Source organism: Symphalangus syndactylus, chromosome X, assembly GCF_028878055.3.
Source record: "Symphalangus syndactylus isolate Jambi chromosome X, NHGRI_mSymSyn1-v2.1_pri, whole genome shotgun sequence".
In the NCBI taxonomy this organism is placed as follows: domain Eukaryota; kingdom Metazoa; phylum Chordata; class Mammalia; order Primates; family Hylobatidae; genus Symphalangus; species Symphalangus syndactylus.
Window position 1 is genome coordinate 74,361,218 of NC_072447.2, and position 24,389 is coordinate 74,385,606.

Consider the following 24,389-nt stretch of genomic DNA (forward strand, 5'->3'; position numbering starts at 1 on the left):
TCTGTTTCAATGAAGTCACCTGGTATTTTTACAGTTTCTTATATTACACTGACTTTTAATAACCAGCATGGAATACCTTTTCACCAAGTAATGTTAGCCAGAGGCGATAGGCAAGGTGTTTTAATAGATAACAAAGGATGGTTGCTTCAATATTAACAGAATTTTATTCCTTTGAGCTCCTATGGTTGTGTGCTACATTGATTTGTGGGTAGGGAAATTCAACCCAAAGTAGACTTTGAAACAGCAGAATATTGTTTTGATGAAGGAATATAGCCAGGTAGACCCCTTCTTTCTGTTTTTCTGCTCCCCCGTATAAGAGAGGACATGAAGTAGACAGCAGATTGATGTTATGCTTTCAGGAGTGTCTTCTTTTGACAATGATAAATTTGTAGCCTTTGAAATATGTCCTTCCAAAAATAAACTAGTACATATCTTCACAAGTTATCTGACATTGAGTTTCCTGCTTTATCTTTTGAGGTCTGGCAGGAGCCACTAAGTGAAGAAAATGAAGAAAACGTATTTACTGTGTATCTACTATGTGTCAGGTGCTTTCCTAAAATAAGTTTGTAAATTACATAGTATGATTATCCCATTTTAATTTTAATGATTCTTAGTGTATGCTAAACCTTTCACACCCCCATTTATGAAGAAGTTGAGACTCAGAGAAAGGAAGTGATTTTCTCAAGGTTACATAGCTTAGCAGATCCAAGATGATGACCTCAAGTTAGACACACAAACTCTGCTCTTTTCCCAATATACCATACTACCAGCAATTGTTCTCTGGTCCCTACAACTCCTGGACTAGGGCAAGAAGTAGGGTTTATATTTATGAAGTTTCAACATTAGCTTTTTGGCCTATGGGGGTTTCTGGAGCTCTTCATTTTAGGGATTTGGAGTACAATGAGTCATGAGGCTCATTTTTGGCATGTAACATACCTTTTTTGAAGATATATTTATCCCCTGTAAGCTAATGCTTTTGCCCACAGCACGCCATGTGAAATAATTGTCCCCAGCCCACCCCTGTACCCTGGCTTGGTCCTCTCACAATTCTCATGTCTGTACTTATGGTGTATCCCAAGGTGAAGCCTATAAAGTTTTTCTTGAGAAAGGTCCCAGGCCCTTCCTTAGGGCCTAGAAAAATAAAATTTTATTTTAAGGTATATTATGCATAAATAAAAGAAGCAGAAATAGAGGGAAGCAATATGAATGAGAATATGCAATAATAGATAATAGCTTGCTTGCTTTTCTCTATATATAAACACTATAGTTTACTTTTGCCTGTTTTTTAAAGTTTATATGAATGGAATCATATGCTATGTTTTCTTTTCTTGTCTCATTTCTTTCACTCAATATTATGTGTATGAGATTTATTGAATATATTAGGTATGGAAGTTATGCATTCATTCATGTTGCTAATCATTTTATTGTACAAATATAGCATATTTTATGAATTTATGTGTCCTCCTTACGTAAGGACGATGCTAATCATCTATTCATTTTTCCAATTTTAGTTTATGTGCTGTGAAAGTGAGCATGAGCGTTGGTTTCTTCATCTGTAAAGTGTAGATAACAAAAGTAGCTAACTCATCAGTTTGTTGTGAGAGTTAAATAAGACAGATATAGGTTTAGCATTCATAATGCCTGGTTGATTTTCTATTATTTCCACAATGAGAGGCTTTCTTGCCTTTCTCAAGTCTCAGTTTTCTTGTCTGCAAGATAGAGATGAGTAATACTCCACAACCAAGTTTTGTCATAGGAGTCCTGTTAAAAATGCAGAATATCTGGCACATGGTAGGCACTTGGCATAGTTTGTTGATCTGTACTTAATTTTTAAAAAGTATTCTAAACTGTAGTGTTTAGAAATCACACTGATGATGAGAGAGTATCGATTTCTCAGTTTAACATGGAGAAATAGAACTGGAACTCTGTGTGTATGTGAGTGTATGTGTGTCTGTGTGTGTGTGTGAGGGAGAGACAAATACAGAAAGAGAGAGAGAGAGAAAAGGGGAGTGAAAGAGAGAAGTGATTCAAGGAGAAATAGTGAGGCTGTTTTCCTGTGTGTGGCTTTATAGTCAGAGACCTCGCCTAGAAGCATGGAGGAAGAACCTTTGTGAAATAGAGCCTATAAAAGTAATTTTTAAAAATGCTAATTCAGGTTGTAGTTTTTCCCTAGGTGGGGGTTCTGATGAGTGATTTGTGTGAGAAAAGTGTAGTTATTGCTACATTTGTCTCAGTGTGACAACTGGACATGAACTACACACCACCCAATGTGAAAAGTTACCCTTGGAACACATGCTGACTAATCAGAAACAATTTTGCCAGATGTTATTAATTGTAGAAAAGCTCCCCTTTCCTCCTCAGGAAGTTGACTCAACCCTTTCAGAATTTTCTGTTTGTTTTGATGGCTGACAAGGAGGGTGAGGCATGGAACTATTTTATATCCTCCCAAATAATTTCTATCCTAGTAGGATGGGTTGTCTATTGTGCTTCTTTTGTGTCCTAGAAGGCAGGACCTGAAACTTATCCACTGAGCTGGGTGATCCTTAACAAACATCAAATCCTGAAGATAGTTCTGGCTTTTTCTCTACACTTTTCTTCTCCCATTATTCCCCCTACCCCTTGCTGTACCCAACTCCACTTTATCTCCCAGACATGAATAAAACAGCTACTGAGAAGCCGTGATATCACTGAGTATAAAAGGCTAACCAATGGCCAAAGGAAGGCTGGACTCTTCCATTAGCTCACTTTTGATAAGTCACTTCCTTTTTCTGGATGTCAGTTTTACCATTTGTCAAATGGGAATAAGACACTTCCCAGTTCTCATAGGGTCGCTGAGGAAATATGCAAAACAAGTTGTGCAAACTGAAAGCCTTCAGTATATGTAAGGCATAATAAAAACAACCAATACTTATTGACTCATTAAGTGCTTACTATGAACTAGGTACTCTTCTAAACTCTTTATTCACAATATTTTACTTAATCTTCACAACATGAGTCAAATATGATTGCCGTCTTAAATGTATGGAAGAATTAGGTGAGGCTGAGAGAGGTGAAGTCACTTGCCCAAAGTCAAATAGTCTAGTAAGTGGGAGAGCTGAGTTTAAAGCCAGAAAATTGGACTGTCTATACTCTTAACCAGTTTGCTATTCTGTCTCTTTCCTGTTATTACTACATTACTCGTGCCTTCTCATCTGCTAAAGTTCAACTCAAGTCCCATCCCTTCAGAAAGACTTGTCTAACCATTCCAGCCATTAGCTAAATACCCCATCCTGAGTTTTTTAATGATGCTGTGTTACTAATTTGAAGCCTAGCCCTATTGCCTTATCATTCCAAACATACTTCTGCTTGAGTTTTTCATAGATGTTAAGCTCATTTGGTCAGATATATTGTAAGCTTACTGTGAATGCATATTATATCTCATACTTTGGTATCCCTCATAGTATTGAGGATAAGGCAGAATGAAGAACTCTCAGAAACAGAAGGGCTCTGAAAGATTTTTTAGCCAAGGCTCTCTTTAAATAATGGTCTGACTATAGCAAAATAAAAAAAGTATTAGAAAGAGGATGATCATCTTTCTTGCACCAAATGGTGTACATTTTTATTAGCGCAGCTCATGAGTGGTTGGTTCATTCATGCATTTCTTTGACCAACAATATTGTGTTATTATATGTTATGATAAGCAGTGAAACAAAACAGAGTGACAGCCGGAAAGGATCATAACAAAGTCTCTGCCCTCAAGGAGATTACAACTTAGTAAGGGAAGGTGGATATGTATATTAGTACATGGGACAACGTATTTAAGAAAATATTTAAGTATTTAGATATGTGTAGGAAGAGTGGGGAAACACAAAACTGGAGCAAAAGGTAAAGCAGTCATGGAAATTTTCCTGGAGGAGGTGAATCTGGAGCTAAATGTTGGCCATTGAGTACATGCTTATTAGAAAGCCAAGGTGAGGGAGCATTTCCAGTAGAGAAAGTAGCATAAGCTATCTGAGATGGAAGTGTGAAATCATTGAGATCCTTATATATCACACTAAATAATTTGGATTTTATTCTATAATCATTAGGAAGACAGTAGAAGATTATTCTAGCAGCAGTTAGAGAATGGACTAAAAGGGAACAAAGCTGCAGGAGACAGGGAGACCAATTAAAAGACCAGATATATGAAGAGAGAACTAATTAGAATACTATGTAGATGAAGGTCTTAACTAAGGCAGCAGCACAGAAGATTGGGAGGAAAACACACACAGGACATATGTTAACAACAGAGAAAAAGTAGGGCTTAGTTGCTAGCTCAACAGGTGGAGGGTGAATAAAAGGGACAAATCTAAGAGTATGCATGTGCAGGTTTATTACAGCTTGGGTGACTGGATAATGGTAGTGTCATTCACCGAGATTGAGAACACAGGATGAAAAACAAAATTGGAGGAAACAACCATGAGGGTAGGTTTGGACATAGTGAGTTTTATATTTCTGAGGGTATGCAGGTAGATATTTTAACTAGGCAGTCAGTTATATGGAACTGAAGTCAGGAGAAAAGACTGGGCACTATGTCATTTAACCCTCACAAAGACTTTATGATTTAGGAAGCATATTTGACCCCTTTTTACTAATGAGGAAAACAAGGCTTAGAAGAGGTTAAGTAATTCACACAGTTAGTAAATGGCAGAGCCAGATTTAAACCCAGGTCAGTCCTGCTTTAACACCTGCATGCTTAATCACTGCTGTAAATAAAGTACGGGCAGTGGATGGGATTGTTGAAGGTACACGTACAGACTGCAAAAATAAGAGGGTCAATAGGTGAAACCTCTAGGCACAACAAACTTTTAGGTGTATGAAGAAGAAAAGAATACAGAGGGGATTGAGAAGGAACTATCAAAGAGGTAAGAGGAGAAGCTGGCACGAGAGGTATGGCAGAAGCCGAAAGTAGACAACAGTCAAAGGCCATGGAGCAGGGGTCAAATAAACAAGGTTGCTGCAAAGAGACCTCAGGATCCAGCAATAAGGAGGTTGTTGATACCTACTAGAGCACTCTCAGAGGAGTGGTGAGAGTATAATCTGGAGTGCAGCAGATTGTAAAGTGAGGGAATTGAGAGACTGACGTGATACCCTTTTGAGGTGCTTATCAGTAATGAGGAAGGGAAAGACAGGGTGGCAGTCTGAGAAAGATGCAGAGTAGAGGGATATTTTTTTCCAACTGGGAAGTGGTTGGGTGGAGTGGGATACATGGTTTGAGGAGTGGGCAAAGATACAGAATATCAAATATGGGGAAAAAAACAAGGGGCTGACCAAGGACACATTAAAAATACTGCCAAGTGCAACACTAAAGGCCTCACATGGATTTGTAGGTGCCCTAATGTGCCTTGTTGCATGATAGCTATAGCTTCACTTAACAGCTTTATTGTGGGAAGGACACCACACCAAATTTGTTCTCAAATTTTTTCCAGCCCAATGCTCCTGAAGGGCATGACATGAATAACTAACAATTTCTGTGCACTTAACCATCTCCAAAGCACTGTTTTAAATGTTTTACATATGTTAACTCATTTAATCCTTGCAACAACCATACAGTTTAAGAGTCTATTTTCATTCCAATTTTACAAGTAAAGAAACCAGAATGCAGAGGATATGCATAATGCTAGCAAACTGAGGAGACAGGATTTATACAGAGGTGGTCTAAGTGTGATTCCATGCTTATAACCACAATGCTGTGACTATGACTCACTATAAGGCAGTGATTATCCACTCAGGCTAGAGTGGGTGTGGAGTTTAGCTCCCACTTACAAGTGAGAACATGCAGTATTTGGCTTTCTGTTCCTGTGTTAGTTTGCTGAGGATGATGGCTTACAGCTTCATCCATGCCCCTGCAAAGACATGATCTCATCCCTCTTTATGGCTGCATAGTATTCCACGGTGTTTATGTACATATTTTCTTTATCCAGCCTACAGTTGATGGGCATTTAGGTTGATTCTATCTTTTTGCTATTGAGAATAGTGCTGAGATGAACATATGTGTGCTTGTGTATTTATGGTAAAATAATTTACATTCCTTTGGATACCCAACAATGGATTGCTGAGTCTATTGGTAATTCTGTTTTTATTTCTTTGAGGAATTGCCACACTGCTTTCCATGATGGCTGAACCAATTCATACTCCCACCAGCAGAATATAAGAATGTCCTTTTCTTTGCAACCTCGTAAGCACCTGTTATTTTTTGACTTTCAATAATAGCCATTCTGACTGGTGTGAGATGGTATCTCATTGTGGTGTTGATTTGCATTTTTCTAGTGATTAGTGATGTTGACCACTTTTTCATATGCTTATTGGCTGCATGCATATCTTCTTTTGAAAAACATCTGTTCATGTCCTTTGCCCACTTTTTAATGGAGTTGTTTGCTTTTTGCATGCAAATTTGTTTGTTCTTTTAGATTCTGAATATTAGAACTTTTTCAGAAGTACACTTTGCAAAAATTTTCTCCAATTCTGTGGATTGTCTGTTTACTCTGTTTGATAGTTTATTTTGCTGTACAAAAGCTCTTTAGTTTAAGTGTATCCCATTTATCAATTTTTGCTTTTGTTGCAATTGCTTTTGGCATCTTTGTCATAAAATCTTTGCCAGTTCAAATGCCCAAAATGGTATGTCCTAGGTCTTCTTCCAGGGATGGTATAGATTTAGGTTTTACATTTAAGTCTTTTATCCATCTTGAGTTAATTTTTGTATATGGTACAAGGAAGGGGTTCACTTTCAATCTTCTGCCTATGGCTAGACAGTTATCTCAGCACCATTTATTGCGGAGTCCTTTCCCTATTGCTTGTTTTTGTCAGCTTTGTCGAAGGTCAGGTGGCCGTAGGTGTGCAGCATTATTTCTGTGCTGTCTATTCCGTTCTATTGATCTATTTGTCTGATTTTGTATCAGTACCATGCTGTTAGGTTACTGTAGCCCTGTAGTATAGTTTGAAGTTGAGTAATGTGATGCCTCCTGCTTTGTTGTTTTTGCTTAGATCTGCCTTGTCTATTTGGGCTGTTTGTTGGTTCCATATGAATTTTAAAATAGTTTTTCTTCTAGTTCTGAGAGGAGTGTTATTTGTAGTTTGATTATTTGTAGTGTTATTTATAGCATTGAATCTTTAAATTGCTTTGGGCAGTATAGACATTTTAATGATATTGATTATTCCTATCCACAAGCGTGGAATGTTTTTTCTATTTGTTTGTGTCATATCTGGTTTCTCTGAGCAGTGTTTGTAATTCTCATTATTGAGACATTTTACTTCCCTAGTTAGCTTTATTCCTAGGTATTTTATTCTTTTTTGTGGGAATTGTGAATGGGATTGCATTCCTAATTTGGCTCTTAGCTTGGATGTTTTTGGTATACAGAAATGCTACTGTTTTTTTATGCTGATTTTTTATCCTAAAACTTTGTTGAAGTTGTTTTTCAGATCCAGGATCTTTGGGGCAAAGACTATGGGGTTTTATGGATACAGAATCATGTCATTTGCAAACAGGGATACTTTGACTTCCTCTCTTCTTATTTGGATGCTTTTATTTCTTTTTCTTGCTTGAGTTTTCTGGCCAGAACTTCCCATACTATGTTGAATAGGAGTGGTGAGAGAGGGCATCCTTGTCTTGTGCCAGTTTTCAAGGGGAATGCTTCCAGCTTTTGCCCATTCAGTATGATGTTGGCTGTGGGTTTATCATAGATGGCTCTTATTATTTTGAATTATGTTCCTTCAATGCCTAGCTTTTTGAGGGTTTTTAACATGTAGAGATGTTGGATTTTATCAAAATATAAATGCTGTTTTTGATGAGATGTTCAGAGAAAGCCTCAAAGTAACATTTAAACAGAGAGTCAAATGATGTGAAGGAATCAGCCATGAGAATAAATCTACCAGAATAGAGTTCCTAGCAGACTAAATATCAAGTGTAAAGACCATGAAGTGGGAACATATTTGACTAGTCTGAGGAACAGCAAGAAAGCCATTGTGGCTAGGGCAGGGTGAAGGAGGGGAAGAGTCATGCTAGATGAGACTTGTGATGTGAACAAAAACTAGTTTTTCCTCTTCTGTAAACTGCAGATAATAATAGTACTTATAGAGCTGGAGTAAGGAATAAATGAGATAATGCATGTAAAAATCCTGATACAATTCCGGCACATGGCAAGTGCTCAAAAACCAATATATGCTATCATTGTTATTATTATCAGGCTGATCATGCCTAGTTTTGCCACGCAAGTGGCAGAGTTTGAATTAGAAGTATGAGTCAGAGCAGGAGCCTCTTGGTGGAGCAGGCAGAGACAAGAGCATGAGCAGAAATGAAGTAGCCATAAATAGGAAGCAAGATCGACATACTTCACTGGCGCAAACAGACTAGAGTGGTGTCACACAGAATGACTGGTATTTAATATGGGGGAGAAAGACTGGAACATTGACAACAGGGCTGAAAACCATTAAATCAAGATGGCTCACAAGGAGAAGGTCACTAGTCTGAGAGTCAGGAGGCTTTGTCTTCACATCCATAAAATAGAAAAAGTAACTACTTCATAAAGTTAATAGGATTAATGAAAGCACCTGGCACAGTGCTGTGCATGTAAGAAGGGTCAAAAATATAGCCAGCTGAAAATTGTTAAGAACTAGGATGCATGAAGAGTCTTCTTGGGCTAGAGAATAGAGAACTCTGTTGTCCATGCCATATTTGTTCCACAGGTGCAAGTCTCAATTGCTAGATGGCATTCATGATGATTGCTTCACACTCCCTCTGTTTTCATCCTCATTTGTTTCTTAAATTCATGGCTTTATATTCTGACTGTAGTCCACTGACTCTGACCCCACCAGAATTCAGAATTATTCCACACTTTCTCTTCCTGCATTTTGACCCTTGGCATGCCATTTTGGTTTTGTATGCACCTCTGGTCTCCTGTTCAACTGTATTGTTTAAGGGAAAAATGAGGATTCCCTGGCCTTGAAGAATCTACCCTCAATCCTACTCCCTTAATAAGAAAATGAAGAAAGAGAGTGCAATGTGGGCATCTGTTCATACAGGGTCCCACCATCATCACAGGACCATCTCATTATCCCCAGATGCTCGCTGTTCCTGGATCCATTTAATAATGAGGTTGGCTCAATACTAAGCCTCTGCACTCCACCCCCACCCACTACACATAGATTTTTAACTGTTTTGTACTTAGGGTAGAAATGGGAAATGGAAGATATTTATTTGGAACTTCTTGTCTCAGGCAAGAATTAGTCTGCACTACAGGGCAGATAAATTAGTTTAAAAATTAGTAGAGTCAGCTTTCACCAAAGTCAATAAAGCAGAGCCGGGAGGAATGATGCAAGAGACAAGTCATTTTAACACTTTCTGGAGCTAAGTGGGGCATAAAAATATAGTTTGAAAGTATTTTGAATTAGGGGATTCAGTTTGTGCCTAACATCTGTCCAAACCGCCTTCTTGTCCTCTGAGTCAGGGTTAATCTGATCTTGGCTTAAAACCCCTGGAAAAAGAAATTAACCAGCTAGGTCACTGCTGTTTGGGAATATATTATGCCAGGAACCAGAATAATCAAGAAGAATGCACCAGCCACGTCATTCTGGAAGACTTGCTGTTTGAGGTTTGACAACTCTATAAAAACATAACCGTTAGACTCTGGGCTCTGGCAAACAGATTACCAGTCCATTATACAACACTGAGGAAACCGTACAGCATTTTGAGTCTGAATGAGGAAAAGATTTTCTGTAAAATTGTTAATTTTTCTGCACTCCATTTAGGCTATTTGTTTATGCATGGGTTTGATGTGTGTAGCTGTGGCTTGCTAAGATAGTTGAAAATGTTTATAAGTGATGTTCGCTTAGATATGGAACTCATATCAATATGATGGCAAAGGGTCTGGTATATGTTATGTTGTGAAGAGATGCAGGATTGCAATTTCAGGAAATGATGGAATTACCTAGGTCTTTAGAAGAGAGGGAAGATAGAAGTATAAACAACCTATTTTAAATTCCAGTAAAAAGTGAGAACTGGCTGAAGATCAAGGCACATTGGAAATTAACCACAGATCTGGGGAGTTACATATAACCTAAGCTGTCTGGCAACTTCAAAAAGCAACTATTCCTGGTGTAACCCTACTAGCTGACACTTGAGACAATATAAAATGCTGTCACCTTGCCCTTGCACTATTCCTGCCAGAAAAGATCTAAGGCCCTTTGATAATAGTCACTTGCCAAGGTCCAAGAATAGACTGTCTTTCAGGTATCTATCTCACTTTGTTACAAGGCAATCATGTTGACATACATTTTCTGGAAGGCATGTTCTGGAAGAAAATAAAAAATCTTAGAAATATTCATGGGTTTTGATCTAGCAATCCCCATTCTGAGACTCCAGTCTAAGGAAACATAAAAAAAAACCTATGTGTTTAGGGAGTTTTGTCAGAAAACATTTTTAACTTGCAGTATTTAAAAGAATATTTACTGTTCCCAAAATGTCATTCAAATGCACGTATTATCTATTGTTTGGGGATGGGAACTAGTTTTGCAAAAAAACACCTAATGTTGTATAATAATGCCCTAATGATCTTGCTGGTTAAAAATACAGTATTTTTGGCCACAATAAAAAAGATAGTGGGAGGAAACTTTTGAAGGTGATGGGTGTGTTTATGGCATTGATTGTGGTGATGATTTCATGGGTATATACTTATCTCCAAACTCATAAAGTTGTATACATTAAAAATGTACAGCTTTTTGTATGTCAATCATACCTGAGTAATGTGGTTCAAAAATTATATACATATACATTTATGCATAAGATTGTTTATTACAGTGGTGAGGCTTTTCATAGTAACACATTTCAAACAATCTTAATGTCCAATAACAGGAAAAGACTAAATGAATCTTGTTGTGATGCAATATTATGCAGCCAGCAAAATGATGTTTACATGGTGTTTTAAAAAATGAAATTAGACTATGTTTCTAATGTAAAGTTGTACAAAAATTATACAATTGTACATATAGTATAAACTTAATTATGTAAACACATTATGTATTGTGCATTAATGTATGTATATACATATGGAAATATATTAGAAGGAAATATACTTAAACATTAGCAATGATTATCATTGTTTAACAGGATTATAAGTGATTTGTATTTTCTTCTTTATTTTGTGCATTTTTCCTAGAAGCAGAGAGTAGAATGATTGTTAACAGGGTCTGGAGGTGGCGGGGAGATTGGGGACATGTTAGTCAAAGGATACAAAATTTCTATTAGACAGAAGTAATAAATTCAAGAGATTTACTGTAAAACATGGTGATTATAGTTAACAACAATATATTGTATACTTGAAAATTATTTAAGACAGTAAGTTTTAAGTGTTCTCACCACGAATAACTGAAAAGTATATGAGGTAATGCACATGTTAATTAGCTTGACTTAGCCATTCCACAATGTGTATCTGTTTCAAAACATCATGTTATACACTGTAAATATATACATTTTTATTTGTCAATTTTGAAATAAATTTTAAAATAGATAATAAAATAAAGAATCATGTTACTAGCAATCTCATGACTATATTATGTTTTATGACCATAAGGATTTTGCAGATATAATCAAGGTCCCAATTTAGTTGATTTTGAGTTAATCAAAAGGGAGATCATTCTGTCTGGGCCTAACCTAAATAGGCAAACCCTGTAAAAGCAGTAAGCATTCTCCTCTTGTCTTGAAGGAGGAAAACAGATATCTACGTTGTGAACTGCTTAAGGAAAGTAGTTGTTTGAAAGAACTGAGAGAAATTCCTAGCACACACTAGTAAGAAAACAAGGACCACAGTCATAAAACTGAAAGGAACTGAATTCTGCCAACCACCTGAATAAGACTGGAGGAAGATCTTGAGACCTAAATGAGAAGCACAGAATTGGCCAAAACCTTTACTGTAATCTAGTGAGACTTGAGCAGAGCAGAAGATCCAATTAAGCTGACTCCTGACACATTGAAATGGTAAGATAATAAATGAATATTGCTTTAAGTTGCTAGGTTTTCGGTAATTTGTTTTGCAGAAAAGGATAACTAATGCAACAATAATCAAATGATCAACCTTAATATTAACAACAATATGCCTCCTTATGTTATACACTGAGGAAAATACATTACCAATGCAGTATTTCTGTCAAAAATGTTTAACCAGGAACTAATCATTAGAAAACTATCAGACATACCTCAGTTGTGATGTATTCTGTCAAACAATTGGCCTTAATTTTTTTTAAAATATCAGTGTCACAAAAGACAGAAAAGGCCGGGATACTGCTTTGATTAAAGAAGACTAAAGAGACATGACAACTAAATGCAACACATGACCCCTGACTGGAGTTTAGATAAGAAAAAAAAGACAGGTGTAATAAAAATTATTAGGACAAATGAGGAAATTTGAATATAGGTAATAGTGTTATACCAATGTCATATTTCCTAATTATGATGATCATATTAAGGATATGTAAGGGAATGCCCATATTCTTAGGATATACATGCTGAAGTACTTCATGAATACAGGTCAAACATTATGATGTCTAAAATCAACTCTCAACTGTCTCAGGAAAAAGTGTAACAACCACTACAAAATACACACACATGTACACACACACATACACATTAAGGTGGGAGGAAATTGGGAGACTGCTTATGAGCATACATGAGGAAAAATGCTAACAATTAGTAAATTTAGGTAAAAGATATATGGTGCTCATTGGACTGTTCTTTCAATTTTTCTGAAAGTTTGGAATTTTTCAGAATAATGTTATGAAAAGAAAATAAGAGATGAAATCATTTATGTAAAATGTATCTACTAAAGTACCTGACAAATAGTACACATTCAATTAATGGAGATACTGTTATCACTGAAATAAAAACTCAGGTAACATCACATACGCAGCTCTCTACCATCCGAGGACCCAAAATACAGAGCTGGTGAAACATGAGCCCATGATCTTCCAGTCCACTTACTGCAGGATCCAAAGTATACATGCCTTCCATTCTAGGATGTGCATTGCCTGAACAGTCACTAGACATTTGCCATCCAAAGTCCACTCTGATGTACCTTCAAGCCCTGTGATAAATGAGACCCAGAGAAAGTGCCCCCGTGCTGATGATGGGACCAGGTCATTCTGCTGCTGCTTGGGACATATTACTGGGTCAGTAGCAGCAGCTGACTATTATCTACTCATATTGAAACCCAAGTCATGAGCCCTACAAGAGTTATTCATGGGATGAAGGTGATATACTTTCATCTGTCCCTCTTTGTCTACCAATGCCCTTGCCCTCTTCATAATGAAAATCAGAGAGCTAACCTTGACTGTAGTGCTTGGAGTATAGGAGTCAGGCAGCAAAAAGGGGAAATGGAGTGTCAAGGAATTAGATAAGACAGAGCCACATATCACAGAGGTCCCTGTCTGTCAAATTGAAAAATTTTGACTTTTTACTATAGGTCATTCTTATCAAATTAAGGCACAAGTTTACCGAGCATGCATAGCAACTGTTAGGGAGTATTCTAATTTACTTGCCATATAATTTTGAAATGACACTATTATTCAATAACAAGAGAAACTAATATTTTAAAACATACAAGGAGATATTATAGATTAAAATAAGAACTTTAATATTTATGATAAAACACAAAATTACAAAGAAGTCTCATGCCTTCAAGATGTCCACTTCAGGCCACATTTCTAGGTCTCTGGTGATAAAAGTTCACAATAGTTTGCCATTAGAGGTATCATTGCAGATGTGTAGATAAATCACATTGTAGAAGACAGGCGGAGCAGAAATATTTTAAGCAGGTGAGCGAAATGACAAAATAAACATTTGGAAGATGACTCTGATAGCTACTGTGGAAGTAAAAGAGACCAGAAACCAAGTAGGAGATTATTTGAATTGTCCAACAAAATAAAAAGGGAGCTAACCCCTACAACAGTGTAGATGAACATCACAAATACTATACATACCTGAATATAAGATGATTCCTGAATTTAAGCAATCCCTCATTCTCCTAAGAAGATCCCCTCCAAATATTTTTGACAAACATAAATAAGTACAAATATTTAGAGATAGAAATAAATTAATTAAATATCTTCCATTATTTTTAATCTAGCTACACATATAACTTTAAAATTGTATAGTTTGTTATCTGAAAAGAATCCACAGGCAGAATGAATGAATGAAAGGACAGGTGGGCATCTAGGGTGGATCTGGGGTAAGTCTAGAATTTCTAGTTTGGATCAGAGAGTGATTGAAATGATAATGTTGCCAATCACTTAAAAGGGAAATATAGGGTATCTGACTTTTTTGAAGAAGTGGAGGGTGAGTTTCTGAATATGATAAGTTTGGTTTTTAACATATTGAGGTTGAAGTGCCTGGGAAACATGAGGGGGAAACGTTCAGTAGGCAGTTGGCAATATAGGTGTGGAGCCTAGGAGGTATTGGGGGATAGAAATGTTGTATTTATTGATAAGTCGTCATGGAAATGGTTGATATTATTGAAGGAGTTTTTCAAGTGAGAAGAGGAGAGATCTACCCAGAATCCTAGAAAACCTCAACTCTGTGCAGGGGAAAGAGTGAAAGAAAGGAGTCAGTGAAGAAGCCTGAGATGAAGTGGTCAGAGAACCAGGAAAGGAGAAGAAGAACCACGAAAGACAACACAGAAGCAGAGAAAGGAGATTTTACAATGAGGTAATCATAGTGATTTTTAATTCATTGAGCATAGCAAAAAAAAAAAAAACATTTCACAAAAGTGGTAAAAGCAGAAGCTAAACTAAAGCAAATATGGAATCATTGGAAAGGGAAAAAGTAGACACAATATATAGACATTTTTTTTTCTGTAACCTTGGCGGTGAAGGGAAGAAAAAAGAGAATTTCAAACAGAAAATATACAGTCAAGGAGTGTTTCTTTTTTGACAGGTAATATAATAATTTAAAAAGCACTTCATATACAAATATTATCTCACTTTAATTATCATGAACACCCTGAGAAGTTATTATTATCATGCTTGTATTGGTCAGGACTATTTCAGTTGATGTGAAAAAAAAATCAAATTGATTTAAGCATTTAAGTAGAGAAATGAATTCACTGACCTTCATAGTCAAGTTATAGAAGACCATGCTTGCCTTGTTTCCTGCAGTAATCCCCATGCCTAAAATAGTTCCTGGACTAGTACAGACACTCAACAAAAATTTGTTGATTGAATAAACTGAAATAATGAAAAGGTATATGGCTTCAGATATGACTGTAACTAGGGGTTCAAACTACATCAATATCTTGCAGTTGTGCTTTCCTCTGTGTCTTATTAAGACTTCATCCATGGGGTGGCCCCTAGTAGCAAGATGTTTATATCAAACCAGATTCTGGTCCATAAACAAGAAGTCTCTTCCTGCATTGTTCAAAGAAAAGTCTTAAATTTTACTGGAACAAATTGAGTCATGTGTCTATCTCTGAACCAATCCCTGTGGTACACACCGATTGTTTACAGAGAGATCCAGTGTCTGTGTAAGGAACAATCACTGTAGCTAAGAAGATAAATTTTTGAATGGTCATGCCTGGGGGACAAGCCTGTTCCCACAATCAGGAGTGAAACAAGCTTCCCTTCACCCAACCATGTAGTCTGGGAGTGGAGAAAGGGTCGTTCCTGGGGGAAAAAGACAGGTTCTGCTACCAGAAGGAGGAATAGAAGCTGAGTAGGCAGAAACAACAAACGTCCCAGTTTTACAGAAGAGGAGCTTGAGTAAACTGCCCAAAATAGAAGTAGAGAAGAATGGTTAGGGGCACACCTTACAGAGTGACAAATCTGTATTCAACTCCTCATTTTCCACTTCGTGGTCATGTAACCTTGAAAAAGTCCATTACCCTCGTAATCCTCAGTTGATCATTTGTAAAATGAGGGAAATGATAGAATCTACCTCATATGTTTGAGGTGAAAATTGAGTGGTAGTAATGTAGGAAAAGTACAATAATACAGTATAATAATACTATAATATAGTAAGCACTCAAGAATAATAGGTATTAATAGCACTCATGAATAATAACTATTAATATTGCTTAGAATCACACAACTAGTATGGGACAAAATAATGCACTAAGCTACAAAAAAAAAAAAAAAAGAAAGCGTGCATGGGTACATGCCCTTTTATCATTTCTGTGTCATTTCTGAGAAGAGAACACCTGGCAGAGTGTGATTATAGACTGAGAAAAAGATACTACCACTATCAGTGCATGTTTAGAAATCTAGTGCTATTGAGAACACATGGACACAGGAAGGGGAACATCACACTCTGGGGACTGTTGTGGGGTGGGCGGAGGGGGGAGGGATAGCATTAGGAAATATACCTAATGCTAAATGATGAGTTAATGGGTGCAACACACCAACATGGCACATGTATACATATGTAACAAACCTGCACGTTGTGCACATGTACCCTAAAACTTAAAGCATAATAATAATAAAATTAAAAAAAAAAGAAATCTAGTGCTATTGTCTAAAGGGATAATCAGCACCCAGTGGCAGTTTTCACTGATCTTATAATCTTCAATATCTCTCCATCAAAGGCCTGGGACCTCACCTGTCACTGGCCACAGTCTAAGGCTTTTCATCCAAATCATTTATGTCTGTAGATCCCAGAATCACTGAAGTAATCTGTTTGGAAAACATAAGAACTGAGCCACCTTGACCTTGGAATCTAAAAAGCTAGCTTACAGGAAAAAAAATAGGTTATTTAGTCAAATAGTCATACAGATCTTGTTTAAAACTTTGGCTCTGCCCCTTTATAAAATTGTGAAATTCAATTTACTTCTGAGAGTATCAGGTTTTTTTTTCCATGTGTAATAATGGGGATAACAACTCCTGCCTCAGAAAATTATTCTAAATATTGGATGATGTCAACATATATAAAGCAGCTTAGTATATTGTCTGCACAGAAAGTGCCCAGTAAGTGAAATTTTTCATCTCTGCTACCATCAAATCATTCGACATCCCCTTAGGGGGTCATGTTTGTTGACTTTCTTACAGTCCTACCTTCACTTCAGTACTGCACATCCTTTTTCAGTCTTGAAAGATACACTCATCAAGATTACTCACTTGGGAAAAAAAAGATGAGATTGGCATAGCTTTATTTGTTTTTTTGTTTGGGTTTTTAATTTTTGTTTGACTCAGGATTTAAAAACTGAAACAGTGAAGATGACAGCAGTTGGTTGAAGCAACCTTTCTTATAATTCTACAATATGACCAAGGGCTTTGTACTTTTTTAAAATAGTCATTCCAAATATCATAAAATGCAGTGTTACAGAAAGTCCCTTGAACTCCAAAAAGCTGCCCCGTTTCACCAGAAAGACAATGGCCCAGTTATCACCTAAGTCCAAACAGAAAAAGTTGCAAAATTGTTTTTGTGTAAGTTATTTTCATCTTGGGCCTTTTTTGCACTTATGCCTTAATACTTTTATACTTTTATAAAGTGTTGTTTTATTTTGACTGATCAGCCATCATGGTCCTGCCTATGAAGGCTTTTGGTTTCCCCTAGAGTAAGTAGAGGTGTGGAGGCAGTCAAGGCTTACCTGTACAGTGACAAGACCAGTTCAATTAAAGTGTATGCCTTTTAAAAATTTCTCACTTGTTCCAGCCTACAATACACCAATAAAACTTTCACTTTTTCTGACATCTGGCTCCACAGACCCTGGACCAGATACCTGCAGATGTTAAACCTCTTTTTGTGTCTTGTTATCAGACAGGCCACTTCGAGAGCTTTTTTTAAAAAAGAAATTGTTTATTTTTATTTTTTTATTTCCATAGATTATTGAGGAGCAGGTGGTGTTTGGTTACATGAGTAAGTTCTTTAGTGATGATTTGTGAGACTTTGGTGCACCCATCACCCAAGCAGTATACACTACATAGGCTTTTATCCCTTACCCCATTTCCATCCTTTCCCCCTGAGTTCCCAAAGTCCATCATGTCATCCTTATGCCTTTGCATCCTCATAGCTTAGCTTCCATTCCTGAGTTACTTCACCTAGAATAGTAGTCTCCGATCTCATCTAGGTCACTGCAAATGTCATTAATTCGTTCCTTTTTGAACAGAAAACCAAACACCGCATGTTCTCACTCATAAGTGAGAGTTGAACAACGAGAACACATGGACATAGGGAGGGGAACATCACACACAGGGACCTGTCACGGGGTGGGGGGCAAGGGGAGGGAGAGCATTAGGACAAATACCTAATGCATGTGGGGCTTAAAACCCATGATGGGTTGATAGGTGCAGCAAACCACCATGGCACATGTATACCTATGTAACAAACCTGCACTTTTTGCACATGTATCCTGGAACTTAAAGTAAAATTTTTATATATATATACATTTTATATATATTTTTATATAAATTTATATATATAAATTCTCTCTATATAAATTTATATATATAAATTTATATATTAAAATGTATATATATAAATTTATATATTAAAATGTATATATATAAATTTATATATTAAAATGTATATATATAAATTTATATATATAATTATACGTATATAAGATAATTATATGTATAAATTTTACTTTTATATTTTATATATATAAAAATTATATATAATATATAAAATATATATTATATATAAAAATAAATATATATATTCCTTCTTACGACTGAATAGTATTCATGTGTGTATATCTCACAGTTTCTTTATCCACTCATTGATTGATGGGCATTTGAGTTGGTTCCACCATTTTGCAATTCCGAATTATGCCACTATAAGCATGCATGCGCAAGTATCTTTTTTGTATAATGACTTATTTTACTCTGGAAAGATACCGTGTAGTGGGATTGCTGGATTAACTGTTAGTTCTACTTTTAGTTCTTTAAAGAATCTCCATAGTTTTTCAGTGGTTGTACTAGTTTACATTCCCACCAGCAGTATATCAGTGTTCTCTGTTCACCGCATCCATTGCCAACATCTATTTTTTTTTATTATTTGATTATGACGATTCTTGCAGGAGTAAGGTGGTATTGCATTGTGGTTTTTATTTGCATTTCCCCGATCATTAGTGATGTTGAGCATTTTTTCATGTTTGTTGGCCATTTGTATATCTTCTTTTGAGAATTGTCTATTCATGTCCATAGCCCACTTTTTGATGGAATTGTTTTTTCCTTGCTAATTTGAGTTTGTTGTTGATTCCAGATATTAGTCCTTTTCCAGATGACTTCCTCCCACTCTGTGGGTTGCCTGTTTCCTCTGCTGACTGTTCCTTTTGCTGTGCAAAAGCTCTTTAGTTTAATTTTCAACTACTTCCCTTTGTTTTTATTATATTTGCTTTTGGTTTTGAGCTATGATTTCTCTCTGGTGTTTCCTTTTGCAGCAAAATGCCACTGTCCTCTCCCACATTTTCTCGTATGCTGATATTGGACATATGCTATAATCTGATGAGTTTATCCTATTGGCATCACAGAATTATATCATTTCCTTATTAGAAAGGTATCATCTTTTTCAGATAACATAATTCAGATAGCTTGTGGATTCTCAGAGAGTCTAGATCATCAAGATGGCTGACACCCCACAGTCATTACAAAGAAGAAACCAAAGGGCAGCTAGATAACCAGACAATGAATAGGCCATTAAGGGAAGAATGCTAGAATCCAGCAAGGAAGTTACAGAGACCCTCGGATGCATAGGAGCTCAAGATAGCAGCATGGAGAGGGTAAAAGGGAAGCGAGTGAATTAACTTGGAGCCATGAGCATTCCCCATTGTCGAAGAAAAGTTAAGAGACATCTACAGCAGTCCACATTCCTATTGAACATACCTGGAGCCCTACTTACAGGAGAGTCCCTTGGCACTCATGGGCCCCGAGCCAAGTATAGGGAGCTACCTGAATTCTGTACAATTGTTCCAGAGAGGGAATTCGTGCCAGGAGCTACCTGAATTCTATACAACTGTTCCAGAGAGGGAATTCGTGCCAGGTTCCAACCACCAGCCAGGTCCTAAGCTGCTGCAGCACAGTGCCATTTTGAGAGTGGAAACCACACCCAACTACATCGTGCCCAGAAGATACCTAATATCCCCTGCATTTTCACATCCCTTGGGCTCAACTGACATCCCCTACATCCACCCAAAGGACTGCAGCATCATGACACCAGTAGGAACTAGCAGTCTGATGATGTTGCCAGCACCCAAGTGTCTTACCAAAAAAAAAAAAAATAAGGTAGTCTAGCACATCAGAGAGTCTACCCTCATAAACAGGGAATTGGAACATGTGCTCCCCAGAACCTGAGAGCGATTTATTTGGGGTCACTGCCACCAGGAGTGATCCCTCCCTCCTGTGGCAGTGACACCAATAGGCACCCTTGAAACCTGCCCAGGAGCCTGGAAACTGGCCCACCTGACCTGCCACAACCACTACCAGTGCCTGTGAACATTGACCAGGGATCTGGGACTAGAAAGTCCAGGGTAAGATGTCACTACCGACAATGCCCATGCACCCCATCTAGGGGCGAAAGAAGTGGCCTACCATGGCCAACGTCAATGCTTGTGTGCACCACCTGGAGGCACTAGGAGAAGCTTGACCAGCCTGCCATCCACACCACTGGTGTGTGTGCACTCCATTTGGAAACTCTAGGACTAGCCTGCCTGGGACCTGAGACCATCACAGCTGGCACTCAAGCATGCCACCTGAGGGCCCCAAAACCAGCCTGACAAAGCCACTGCTCCCTGCTACCACTGCTGCTGGTGCCCACATACACAACCTAGGGGACTGAGGACTGGCCAGCTGACAACCAATAAATAAATGCAGTACAGTTGCAGGCTACAAAATCCACACACAAAATCAGTAACATTTCCATACCCCAATAATGAAAGAGCTGAAAAAGAAATCAAGAAAGCACTCCCATTTACAACAGCTACAAGGAAATTAAATATCTAGGAATAAATCAAGCCAAGAAGGTGGAAGCTTTCTGTGATGAAAAATACAAAACATTAATGAAATAAATAGAAGTGGACACAAAAATATAGAAAGACATCCTATGCTCATGAACTGTAAGAATTAATATTGTTAAAATGACCATACAATACAGTAATCTATAGATTCTATGCAATACCTGTGAAAACACCAATGACATTCCTCACAAAAATAGAAAAAAAGCTTCAAATTAATATGAAACCAGAAAAGACCCTGAATACACAAAGCAATCTTGGGCAAAAAGAACAAAGCTGGAGGAATCTCACTACCTGACTTCAAAACATACTACAAAACTACAGTAACCAAAACTGCTTGGTACTGTTATAAGAACACAGAAAGATCAATGGAGCAGAACATAATCCAGAAATAAATTCATATATTTACAGCTAACTGATTTTCAAGAAATGTGGCAAGAACATACATTGGGAAATGGACAGCTTCTTCAACATATGGTGCTGGGAAATCTGGGATAGTCATATGCATAAGAATTAAAGTAGACCCTTATCTTTCACCATATACAAACAAACTCGAAATAGACTAAAGACAAACATGTGATCCAAAACTATAAAACTCCTAGAAGAAACCACAGGAGGAATACCTCAGGATATCGTTTAGGAAAAGATTTTATGGTAAGACTTCAAAAGCACAGGAAACACAAAATAAAAATAGACAAATGATACTATATCAAACTAAAAAGGCTTTGCACAGAAAAAGAAACAATTAGCAGAGCAAAGAGACAACCTGTAGAATGGGGGAAAACACATAAAAACTATACAGGCATGAATATCTAAAATATACAAGGATCTCAAATAATTCAATAATAACAACAGAAAAACAAATCCAATTAAAAGTGGGCAAAGGATCCAAGTAAACATTTCTCAAAAGAAGACACACAAAGAGCAAATAAACATATTTTAAAATGCCAATGTCACTAATCATCAGGGAAATGTGAAGCAAAATTATAATGAGATATCACTTTTCATTAGAATGCCTATCCCAGAAAAGACAAAAAAAAATAATAAATACTGGCACAGATTCAGAGAAAAGGGAACTCTTATATACCATTGGTGGGAATGTACATTAGTAAGCCATTATGGAAAATAGTATGAAGGATTCTCAAAAATCTAAACCTAGAACTACTATATAATCCAGCAATTCTAGCACTGAGGATCTATCCAAAGGACAAAATAATCAGTATATCAAAGAGACATCTGCATCCTCATGTTTATTGTAGCTCTATTAACAATAGTAAACATAAAGAATCAACCTGTTTCCACCAATAGATAAGTAGACAAGGAAAATGTGGCATATATATATACAGTTGAATACTATTCAGTAATACAATAAATGAAATACTGTCATTTGCAGCAACGTGATTGATCCTGCAGGACATTATGTTAAGTGAAATAAGTCAGGCACAGAAAGAGAAATACTGCATGTTCTCACTTATATGTGGGAGCAAAGAAAATTAAGTTCATAGAAGTAGAAAGTAGAATAGAAGTTATTAGAGGCTGGAAGTGTAGGCCGGGCGCGGTGGCTCACGCTTGTAATCCCAGCACTTTGGGAGGCTGAGGCGGGCGGATCACGAGGTCAGGAGATCGAGACCACGGTGAAACCCCGTCCCTACTAAAAATACAAAAAAAAAAAAAAAAAAAATTAGCCGGGCGTGGTGGCGGGCGCCTGTAGTTCCAGCTACTCGGAGAGGCTGAGGCAGGAGAATGGCGTGAACCTGGGAGGCGGAGCTTGCAGTGAGCCGAGATTGCGCCACTGCACTCCAGCCTGGAGCAAGACTCCGTCTTAAAAAAAACAAAAAAAACAAAACAAAACAAAAATAGAGGCTGGAAGTGTAGAGTGGAAGAGAGGATAAGGAGAGTTTGATTAACAGATTCAAAATTACAGCTAGATAGGGAGAACAAATTCTAGTATTGTGTAACAATGAAGGGTAAATATGGTTAATAACACTTATTGTGTATATTTAAAAAGCTAGAGGAGAGGACTTTGAATGTTCACAACAGAAAGATATAAATATTTAAGGTGATGGCTATGTTAACTATTCTGATTTGATCATTACACATTCTATACATGTATCAAAATATCACTCTCTATCCTACAAATATATACATAATTATTACATGTGAACTGAAAATAAAAGGAAAAAAATGTAGAGTCTTAAGTCCTTCTCTGACCTACTGAACCAGAATCTGAATTTTAATAGGATCTCCAGGTAATTAATTGGTATGAATATCCTGCCAAGCAATAAACTCTCAACTTTGGGGCTCGTTTTTTCTTACTGAACACAAACACACAAGTTAACATGTAACATTAGAGTATGTGTCCTTATTTAATAGTAACTAATACATCACAATTGTATCTTCTTACCAGCAAGCCTATTAAACAATACTTCAGGCATGTAGTTTTTATATTGGCCTCTTTTCTAGGTTTTTGCAATATTTCTTAATGAGCAATACCCCTGGGAAAGTGGCTCTTGAGTGTTAACATTACTGGGACCAAATTTATTAGCTGCTATGTGTTTCTGTTAGAGAAAGTGCTGGAACCATGTAAAGCTTTCGGGGAAGGAAAAAATCAGAGGTGCATAAAAAAAGAGTAGAGGATGTGAAAAGTGGCTAAAATAAAAATATATACTGACAGTTCAAAACAAACAAAAAAGGTGGGTTTTCAGACTAGAAATAGATATTTAGAGGGCAAGCATTAGAGAAATGATAGAGAACTCCAGTTTCCTTCTGTTTTACATTCTCTTAGGAAAATATGGTAAATATATGGCATGCATGTCTCTATTCTACTTCCTGTGCCCATGACAGACATCAGTAACTGACATGCTGGCCTGTCCAGCTCAAATGACACAACCTAATAATCCTTCTATATAGAGACTCCAATCTTCTACCACTAATCAAGAGGAGTTGGCAAACAAGATTCTCAATGGATGTGTTGAGGCCTATTTGAAGGATGGGTAGGCAACAGCCATCTCTAGGCATACAATATGATTGACTCAGGTACATCAGATTAGGGTGTTTTTGTTTTTGTTTTTAGCTAAGCCTTGGTCAAGAGAATCCAGATACTACTCATTGCAACTCCAAACTGCTTCCAAATCAGAGTTCTACCTGAATGTGAAGTAAGGGAAGAACATGGAGATGAAGTTCCTCTACTACATTTTATCCATTCAGCATTTTGTCATCATCAACATGATACATACAAGGCATCAGAAGTCTTAGATTAAGAGAATTCCAAGATGATGAAAGAAGTCTAATAATTCATATGGTTAACCTACAGTTCTGCCCCTGTTTTTCACGTTGACTACGTCAATAACTAATCTACTTAATTAAATTTTAACTGTGGCATTCTAGCAGTTAAAATGCTATCTGATTCTACTTACCCTGTAATATCCCTACACAATCTAGTCT

General features: G+C 37.0%; 1 non-coding gene across 1 annotated transcript; it reads right to left on the bottom strand.

Moving 5' to 3' along the window:
* Nucleotides 1–1,428: 1,428 nt before the first annotated feature.
* LOC129476543 (U6 spliceosomal RNA) lies at nt 1,429–1,535 on the bottom strand. Its single transcript, XR_008654979.1, has one exon. It is a non-coding gene; the product is annotated as a U6 spliceosomal RNA (small nuclear RNA).
* Between the last annotated feature and the right edge of the window lie 22,854 nt (nt 1,536–24,389).